Here is a 9,710-nt window from a genome sequence, read left to right as displayed (position 1 = left end):
TTTACTCGAGCCGATTTTTGATTTAGTTTTTATTTTTCAAATGGTAGTCCTGTGAGGAGTGCCAGTTGGCAAAATACGCAATAGGAAAAATCTTGCCAGGCAGAGGAACAATTGTATGTGAACCAACACGTCTTGGCAATGAATCTTCGTCGGTGGATCGGTCAGAATGAAATACATCGTATCCAGAGCTTCGATCCTTGCGGATCCCTCGTCACCTCCCAGCTTGTCAAATTATTAACTCCTCTGAGCACGGAAGCAGCACACAAAATTATAATGCCGCATGGAAAATTTTACTTGAAAATTCATAGCTTGGTCAGTTTTCATCCATTTTTATAAATTTAAAATGCATTCTAAAGCTCTTTTAATGATAAATAATATTTGACAACAGTTGTATTGCTATAATTGAAACCAAAAATACAAAAAATAATAATTTATGATCAATCAAAATCACCCACCAGGGCAAGTTACTGTAATTGGACCATATATATAACTAAAAATCCTGACGTGACGAGAAAATTCTGACTTCACATTCAGAATCAACATACTCAATTTAGTCGAGAACATGTGTTTACACCCCAGTAACAAAATGTTTGTTGTTCAGTTTAATCTGTTGAGCATTTCACGGACTCAACTGGTCCAACAATCGGCGCTCTGTGCACCTGTTTGAGTTCCATCAGGTCGTTCCCTCCCTCCCTCTCGTCTCAGCAGGTACATTCCCGGGATGCACTGATTTTTGTGGATGGTATGTTTTCTTGTTTTGATGTGTAACATTGATTTCTGATTGTGTGTGTGTGTGTGTGTGTGTGTGTGTGTGTGTGTGTGTGTGTGTGTGTGTGTGTGTGTGTGTGTGTTTTGTTGTTGATTTCAAGGTTTTGTCTGCAATTAACAATGTCATGGACTTTGTCTGCAAGGAACATTGTTCGAGATTTTATCTGTAAAGAACTGTTATTTCAAATCCCCCACCACTTTCATTCCATTTTATTGAGGATCTGAAACTCAATTATTCTCACACTGAAACCAACTCAACTTGACATTTCTGACCTACTAAAATCACTCTGAGTTTTGTCAATAACCTGTGTAGCTCCATTACAAGGCTCAGAAGGAAAACAACCAAAAGATGAAATGTGGAAACAAATGTAAATCAATCCGTCAACAGAACCCGATAAAATTCAACGCTTATCACACTCTCAGCTGTGCCTGCACCTCACGTTCCAGCGAGAGAAGGGTATTCCAACATGGCGGCTGCTTACCCACAGAAGCATGTGCTGCATTCAGGGTCGTTCCAATGATTATATCAAGCTCAGTATAAACTGTAAAGGGATCGGGGAGAGAAGGGAAGGTGTAGGTGGAGAACACCACATAGCTTTCCAAGCAAAGTAAATAAAAATAAATTCTTTTCTTTTGTTTATACATCGCCCCATATAAATATAGGGCATCAAAAAATATTCAGACTCATGAATGTTCCTCTCCACGGAAATCTTTAGTAAAAGGCGAAAGATTTATACGAATTGAAGAGAAACCAGAGAATAACTCCCTTAAACTTCGTCTCATCCCTTTATTCACAAAGAACACATTGACATTAATGGCGTTTATACAATCATCCCAAATTGACATTTTTACCTTATTTCCTCATTTCTAATACACGACCTTATAACATTTCGTAAATATTTTCAACATTTAAGTTAATGTTGTCTTCATTTCACCATTATTTCTTCAAAATGAAGGTGATACACCTCATTCATAGTCAAGTGAACCAGCCAATGGCAGCGCATACAGCCCTGACGTAATTTCAACCAACCCCGGCCCAATTTCAAGGGAATTCCAGGATACCTGGCCAGCATATAATTATTTCATTATATTTTCTCTTTCTTTCAATGTTCGTTATGAAAGTTCTGTACTAATTGGCTGGCAGGATGACCGAGAGGTACGCACACATGCCTCCACGCTGTCTCCCCTGGGTTCGAATGCTGACCCAGGTATATAACTGTCATCCCGGTGTTTCACAAGCAGAGTGATTCATCATTGTGTGTGCCTTCTTCGGATGGACGTTAAACGGAGTGCCGTCTGCCAACAGCTGATGGACGTCAAAGATCACACGGTGTCCTTCTCGAAGAGGAGGCGAGCTATCGCCGGCACCCTGAACAAATTCCAAATGCTTCCCCAACGACTGTTGGGAAGGCAATGGCAAGCCACACAGTATAACGTTAATGCTTGCCAAGAAACTGCTTCCACATCACGGACACTTTTTATAACAGAGTGGGGTACATCGGAATCAGAATTCACGAGAAGATTGCTCACTCATCCTGAGATGTATCCTCAATCATTTACATCTTAGTAGTTACGAGCAAATACAACCGGTCGCTTTAGGAACGCAGAAGAGGGAGGGATGGAAGAAGGGAGGGAGGGGAGGGAGAGAGGAGGGAGGGGAGGAAGAGAGGAGGGAGGGGAGGGAGAGAATCCATTGAGGTCCCTTTTTTGGCAATTACGAATGTAGTTTTCTTTTTACCGTTTTGTGCGATCTTCTTTCATGACAGAATATTATTAATATAAATATACTATAGTTGCTGCAATATATTAATAGTCAGTTGTTTATGCAAATGAAAAAGTACTTTTTTGTTGCTGCAAGTGAAGAGAGTTTTTAGCTTATCTGGAATTAATTCCAGGTAAGGTATTGTTGCGGATTCGCGCCCGCCGGCGTGCGAACGGCCACGTAACTCGAATCGCGGCGTCGCCCACCGGACGGACAATCCCGTCGTGACCCTCTCGGACTAACGCCGGGAACCAGTCACGGGTGGACCTTTCGGTCTCACCGCGATCGAGCCAATCGGCCCCCGCGTGGGATAGGGTTGCTCGCCAAATTCGACCTACCTAAGTACCCACACGGAGGGTAGACCGGGCGATTGCACCTCGCCGCAGGTCGACTTCGGACACGGGCCACTTCAGCGACCCGTTCCGTACTATCGGGATAACCGAGCGGTGTTATTCGTCGGCCTCGACGGTTCGATTAATTATCGGGCGTCTTAGCCCACGACCAACCCTTTACGTGAAGCAAGATGGGGATTCAATGAAAGAAATGACGAAGCGAAGCGGGAAAACAGTTCAACAATAAGCACATTTATTTTGCGATGAACGGAAAGCACACATATACAATTCCACCAAAAGCACATGTAAAAGAAGAAGACAAAAAGCAAATGCAACAATGCAGATCTATCCGACTACCGGGCACACGGCAACACTTATACAATTTTACTTCACAGACGGCGCCGACAACACATATTCCCAAAGCAAAAGAAAAGAGAACCACCCTCCAGGATGAGGGGGGTAGGCGGGCCTGGGGCCGAGACCGTGTCGGGCCTACCCGTCTGATGATGAGACGCGAAGTGGCGGTGGTGCCTCAACTCCGCGGGCCCCGCGGACAGTGGCTGGCAGGGGGTGGGAAGGGGGCCCCCTTTTGTCGCACTATCTCAGCGCGGGGGGAAACAGGAGGGGGTTGCTGATGCTCGGGGAAAGGAGGATTTCACAAAATCTTGGGTCCCGCGACGAGCGTCTCCACCACGACCTCGGTCGCGCCGCCGGCCTCTCCTTCCGCAGTTCCCCGAATCCGACGCGAGCACCCCTCAACCGCCTTCGCCGCCGCCGCCTCTCCACAGTTCCGTCCTCTTCACTCCGACTCCGCGAACTCCCAACTGCCCCTCGACTGACGAACGCAGTCGTTTTTATAAGCCCCGTGGCTTCGCTCTTTCATCTTTGACCCTCTGCCTCCGACCTTTCACCTCGCTCCCCATTGGCCCGAGGAAAAGTGGGCGTGAATGCTTTTTGATCCATAAATTTGCATATCGCGACTGCCCTCCAACGCCCTGGAGGCGGGGCCAAATCGCCCCTCGCTCACCGATTGGACGGAACAAAAGTGGGCGTGAGTCGTTTTTGATCCGTTTTTCTTCGGAAAGTCCGCGATGCTTTTGAACACGCTGCACGGTGCGCGCCCTACACGAGTCCAGCATCGGTGCCCACGAGTGGCGCGAGATGACGGTGATGCGATGGTGGCGAGTTGTGACGGTAAAGGTCGTGGCGTTGTGGTGAAGCGGCGTTGTGGTTGGTGGTTGTAATAATGGCGGCTGGTCCAAAATAAAGATAGTAAAAGAAAAACGGCTATCCTGAAGAGTCGCAGCCCTCATGAATGACATTTATTCCCTCGAGACAATGGGTTTGGGCCTAACTACACATATACTTACCGAGATATCTCACCTAAGGGACCTGAATGGTGGTTTGCGAATTTGGTCAACCACAACACTATTGTTATCGTGCACCGTCTGTCCATCTGTCCGTCCATCCGTCTGTCTTCTCTTTCAACTTCGACAAACCGCTGAGCCAGTCTGACTGAAATTTGTTAGCAACGTTCCGCTCCTATGGCACAGGGGATTGCAAAGCTCGTTACGGTGACGGGACTTTAAATTTTTTTGGTATATAATACATTGTCGAGGCTCATATGAGAGCTAACACCGAATGCACAACAAGGGGGGGGGGGCAGGAGACAAGACGGGTGGGAGAGGGAAGGACAAAATGGTGGAGAACAGACATTAGTAGATCTGTGGTACACGGGGTAAACAAGATGGACACAACAGGGACTTTCAGGAAGGAAAGCAGGGAATTTGAAGGAGGTGGGTTTGGGGTGGATTAACGGGAGTAGACAATCTGGCGGTTTTTGATGGAAGAAGATAAGAGATGGAGGTGAACAGCTGTTTTGAAGACCTAGAAGGAAGAGTGGGATTGAAGAGAGTGTGTGTTTGTTCCAAAGGTGGGGAAAAAGAGGAATGAAAGAGTGAAGGTGAGCAGTAATTATTGATTTTGGTAGTTTTACCAGAAGGGCGTTGCACCTTTAAATGCGAAAGTGTAATTTGTGAGCAGACATGACCCTGTTTTAGATGCCCTGCACTCTCCAAACATGGACTTCATGCCCCATGTTCTGTCAACAGGCATGCATGGTAATTACCTGTTGCCACAAAATTCCTGAAAGTGATACAGAAATGACTTCTGGTGGGCAAATATTGAAGGTTGCAGCAAGCCAACACCAAAACTTTTTCAAACAGCTGCACCATCACTTTCCTCAACTTTGAAAGTGTGGAGATGCCCCCTGAGGCAACTCGGCTCACAATTATTAAGCTGCAAGTAAGTTGTAGACCAAAATCGATTTTCAATGGTGACCGTTGTGGATAATAAGATAACCTGCATTTTGAATTCTTACATAATTTCAATTTGATGTCAATACATGCATCAATTTCCTAAGCTTCAAATGTTAGGCTCTTATCGCTCAGAATTGTGTTCAAATTTTAATACAATAATTGATACAATAACAAACAAAAGAGGTTTTTGATGGTTGCCATCTTGAATTCCAAGATGGCTGCCATCAAAATCGATTTCTACTTGCACCATCATTTTCCTCCACCCCCAAAATTTGGGGAAAGCCATTGAAATCATTTTCGTATGTTGCTTAGTTTTTGAGTTATTAATAAAAACAGTAACTAAATGGTGGCCATTTTGAAATCCAAGATGGCGGCTGAAAAAGTATTCGATTCAAATGGAAACATCGGTTTTTGTGTTTAGTGGACCAAGGGCTTTCCAAAAATGGGAATAGTTACAAATCTCTAACGATATTGAATGAAAGTTTGGCTCTTCACATGGTGAACCTGACTACGAAAGTCACCCAGGAGTATGTTGAATGAAAGCCGAGGCGAGGTCATTCGTTTGGTGGTCAGGGCGAGACGGGGACATAGAAGAAAGGGACAGATCATGTACAAATGCACGGATTCTCAATTGGCACCGGAAGTTGTTCCTCTTTTGTTATGGCCTTTGTCTACAGAACCGTGGCAGAGAATTCCTGTGGACTGTGCAGAGGTCAAAGGTCAAAATTTTATTGTGGTCATAGACAGCTGTAGACAGCTACTCTAAATGGCTAGAAGTCTTCCCTATGTCCAGCACCACTGCTGTTGGTTTGATCATGGTCCTTCCATCCGTCCATCCATCCATTAGGACCATACTCTGTGCAGAGCGTTGGTGCTACCTATTTCAGCCACCATCTCCTTGGCTATTGGGTACAATCCTGGACGGGTCACCACTCTGACATTGGATACCTGGCCAGCAAGCTGGCACTCATTTTGCCAACCTCGGATGGATGAAAGGCAGAGTCAACCCCACCTGGTATTAATTCAACAGCCAAGTGGGATTTGAACTCAGGATCCTCAAATCCCAAGCTCACCACCCTAACCATGAAGCCAACACCAGGCACAGATCCGGGTTGGCCATACAGTAGGACATGTATCAGCCGGTACGTGTTTGAAATTTAAGGGGAGGAAAAGAGAAGTGGACACCTGGTACAATCGCACCCATTAAAGATTCGAATACGTACCTAGTCAGGATACCGGGAAATACCCACCGACATGTACACACAGATCATTTGATCACAGATGACTCTCGAGAGCAAACAGCAAAGCCACTGGAGAGAGATTACTTACCTGAGGTCGAACTAAGACGAGACATCCCCTCGATTAGTCTTCCTGTTAGTTTAGCAACTCCAGAAGAGTTGGTAAATCCAATACTAGAACCAGGAGATATAAAACCTGTTGTAAATGAGAAACCAGCAGTTTCACGCTCACCAGTAGGTAGTAAGGAGGTAACGACAACACCAACACCCATCAGAAGGTCCACTAGAGTGTCTAAACCTCCATCTAGGGTTTGATCTGTTGTTCTTCAACTCGAATTGTACAACAGTGGGTTTGGGAGTTTTTGTGAGTCAAGAAAATATTGATGGTTTAACTACATTTTGTGTTTATTCTCGTTCCAACGTTCGGAAACATTGTTGAGGTTATCTTCAGTTGATTGCTTGGAAAGGAACGAAGTTACACAAGGAAATGTTCCTTTTTTATGTGAATTGTAACAACTGTTGTTAGGGTTGGGCATACAACCATACTTTTTTTGAAAGGAGTGTTTTTTTATGGCCAAATTTCATGCTGATCACGAATCCGTTAAACTTTTTGACATAGGATGATGTCTTAGGTTAGTAAAATGCAAAAATTCAAGATGGCCACCAAATTTACCCACTTTTCAGGTAAAAATTGATAATTATGGCTTACGAGGGCATGTAATATTCGGGTTGGGCACACATCGACTTTTTCTCTGTTGTCCCGTTAAAAGGAGTGTTTTTTATGGCCAAATTTCACGCTGATCACGAATCCGTTGAACTTTTTGACATAGGATGATGTCTTAGGTTAGTAAAATGCAAAAATTCAAAATGGCCACCAAATTTACCCACTTTTCAGGTAAAAATTGATAATTATGGCTTACGAGGGCATGTAATATTCGGGTTGGGCACACATCGACTTTTTCTCTGTTGTCCCGTTAAAAGGAGTGTTTTTTATGGCCAAATTTCACGCTGATCACGAATCCGTTGAAATTTTTGACCTCGGATGATGTCTAAGTAAATAATATTACATGCCCAGTAAACCCATGAATGACGTCATGGCGTAGCGGGGAGGCTGCGCATGCGCAGAATAAACGGGTGCTTGTTGTAGCGTCCTTCCAGTGTGCCCGTGTCCTTAAACCTGTGGTTTAGGTCACGTGATGATTCACACTGCGGTTGAAGCGTCATGATTGTCAGGCAATGGCGAATGTGTAAGGCGAGCTTGAGCTACAACGCTTGTGCAGTGATAACAAGTGTCTTTAATGTGATCATTGAATAACAAACAAAATGGTTTGTTATTGCTTTTGTAATTGTAAAATTGCTTCACCAATAACAAAATTGTTCTTTCTTTTGTTTAAACATCGCCCCGTATAAATACAGGGCATCAAAAAATATTCAGACTCATGAATGTTCCTCTCCACGGAAATCTTTAGTAAAAGGCGAAAGATTTATACGAATTGAAGAGAAACCAGAGTATGAATTGCTTAGTCTTCATCTCATCATTTTATGAGCGAGGAGCACGTTGACATGAATAGGGTTTTTTATAGTCATCTCAAATTTATGTTTTTACTTCATTCTTTCATTTATAACACAGTACGTTATGATATTTAATCAGTATTTCCTATATTTAAGTTAATGCTGTCCTTCATTTCACGATTATTTCTTCAAAGTGAACGCGATCTCTCATTCAGAGTCGAGTCAACCAGCCAATCACAGCGCATATCGGCCTGACGTCATTTCAACAAACCCGAACAGCTCAATTATTTGAACACGATTCCGGAAGTGAGGCAAATCGAACCCACACAGCAAGATGTTAACATCATGATTTAATTATTATATTCTCTCTTTCTTTGAGTGTGATGCTCTTAATTAGAGTTTTCTCTTTTGCTCAAGAGAAGATGGTTCGTTCGCTCGTCGCGACATGTATCCAGTATCCTCGGTCATTTACATCTTGTTAGTTACACGTTTTTTAAGAGTGAAATAATAATTCGAATTTCCAGCGTTATCAAATTCCATATCATACGTCTCTGAAAAAGGGTTTACCCAATAATATACAAATACATTTAATCCGAACGACGAGCATGTGGCGGGCGGACGGAACTTGAACGGCGCGTTTCAAATATCATATTTATTTGTTCAACGAACAAATTATATATTTGTTATTCTTCATGATATCTATTTACATCTTACAAAAATATCCTTGTAGTGAAAAACTACACAGAGTGTCATGTTTATTGGTGAACGTGCTGGTGATGTCGGCGGTGAAGGACGAATGGAGAATGATCGAACTGAGTGAAATACAAGGGAGGAAGGTTAAGTGAGGATTGTGCGTGATCGTCCGTGTGCTCCCCTCTCTCTCGACGATGTCCCTCTCTCGATGATGCTCCCTTTCGATGATGCCCCCCTCTCGATGATGCCCCTCTCGATGATGCCCCCCTCTCGATGATGCCCTCCTCTCGATGATGCCCCCTCTCGATGATGCCCTCCTCTCGATGATGCCCCCCTCTCGATGATGCCCCCTCTCGATGATGCCCCCCTCTCGATGATGCCCTCCTCTCGATGATGCCCCCCTCTCGATGATGCCCCCCTCTCGATGATGCCCTCCTCTCGATGATGCCCCCCTCTCGATGATGCCCCCCTCTCGATGATGCCCCCCTCTCGATGATGCCCTCCTCTCGATGATGCTCCTCTTTCAATCTCTCGATGATGCCCTTCTCAATGTCTCGATGATGCCCCTCTCAATCTCTCGATGATGCCCCTCTCAATCTCTCGATGATGCCCTTCTCAATCTCTCGATGATGCCCTTCTCAATCTCTCGATGATGCCCCTCTCTCGATGATGCCCCCTCTCGATGATGCCCCTCTTTCAATCTCTCGGTGATGCCCTTCTCAATCTCTTGATGATGCCCTTCTCAATCTCTCAGTGATGCCCTTCTCAATCTCTTGATGATGCCCTTCTCAATCTCTCGATGATGCCCCTCTCGATAATGCCCCTCTTTCAATCTCTCGATGATGCCCTTCTCAATCTCTCGATGATGCCCTTCTCAATCTCTCGATAATGCCCCTCTTTCAATCTCTCGATGATGCCCTTCTCAATCTCTCGATGATGCCCCTCTAAAAATTCCTCCCTCTCTCTCCCTCGGCCTCATCATGTATGCCGGATGTCCGTGTGGTCAGGGCTTTTCGGTTAACCGACCATCTTCTAGTTTTTTCGATGGAACTATTTGCAATCGTCCTAGCTATGGAATGGATAATTA

The 9,710-nt window shown here is 44.6% G+C and overlaps 2 non-coding genes across 2 annotated transcripts; both read right to left on the bottom strand.

Annotated features, from left to right (window-relative positions):
• Positions 1–1,413: 1,413 nt before the first annotated feature.
• On the bottom strand, positions 1,414–1,528 carry LOC147027902 (U5 spliceosomal RNA). The gene has a single exon (XR_015057873.1). It is a non-coding gene; the product is annotated as a U5 spliceosomal RNA (small nuclear RNA).
• Positions 1,529–7,816: 6,288 nt separating this feature from the next.
• On the bottom strand, positions 7,817–7,931 carry LOC147027901 (U5 spliceosomal RNA). Its single transcript, XR_015057867.1, has one exon. It is a non-coding gene; the product is annotated as a U5 spliceosomal RNA (small nuclear RNA).
• Positions 7,932–9,710: the final 1,779 nt, after the last annotated feature.

The sequence above is a fragment of the Eptatretus burgeri genome, chromosome 4 (assembly GCF_056783735.1).
Source record: "Eptatretus burgeri isolate ZD-2024b chromosome 4, Ebu_testis_v1, whole genome shotgun sequence".
Lineage (NCBI taxonomy): Eukaryota > Metazoa > Chordata > Myxini > Myxiniformes > Myxinidae > Eptatretus > Eptatretus burgeri.
The sequence above is the reverse complement of the archived record's forward strand: the minus strand, read 5'-3'. Positions and strand labels throughout refer to the sequence as shown.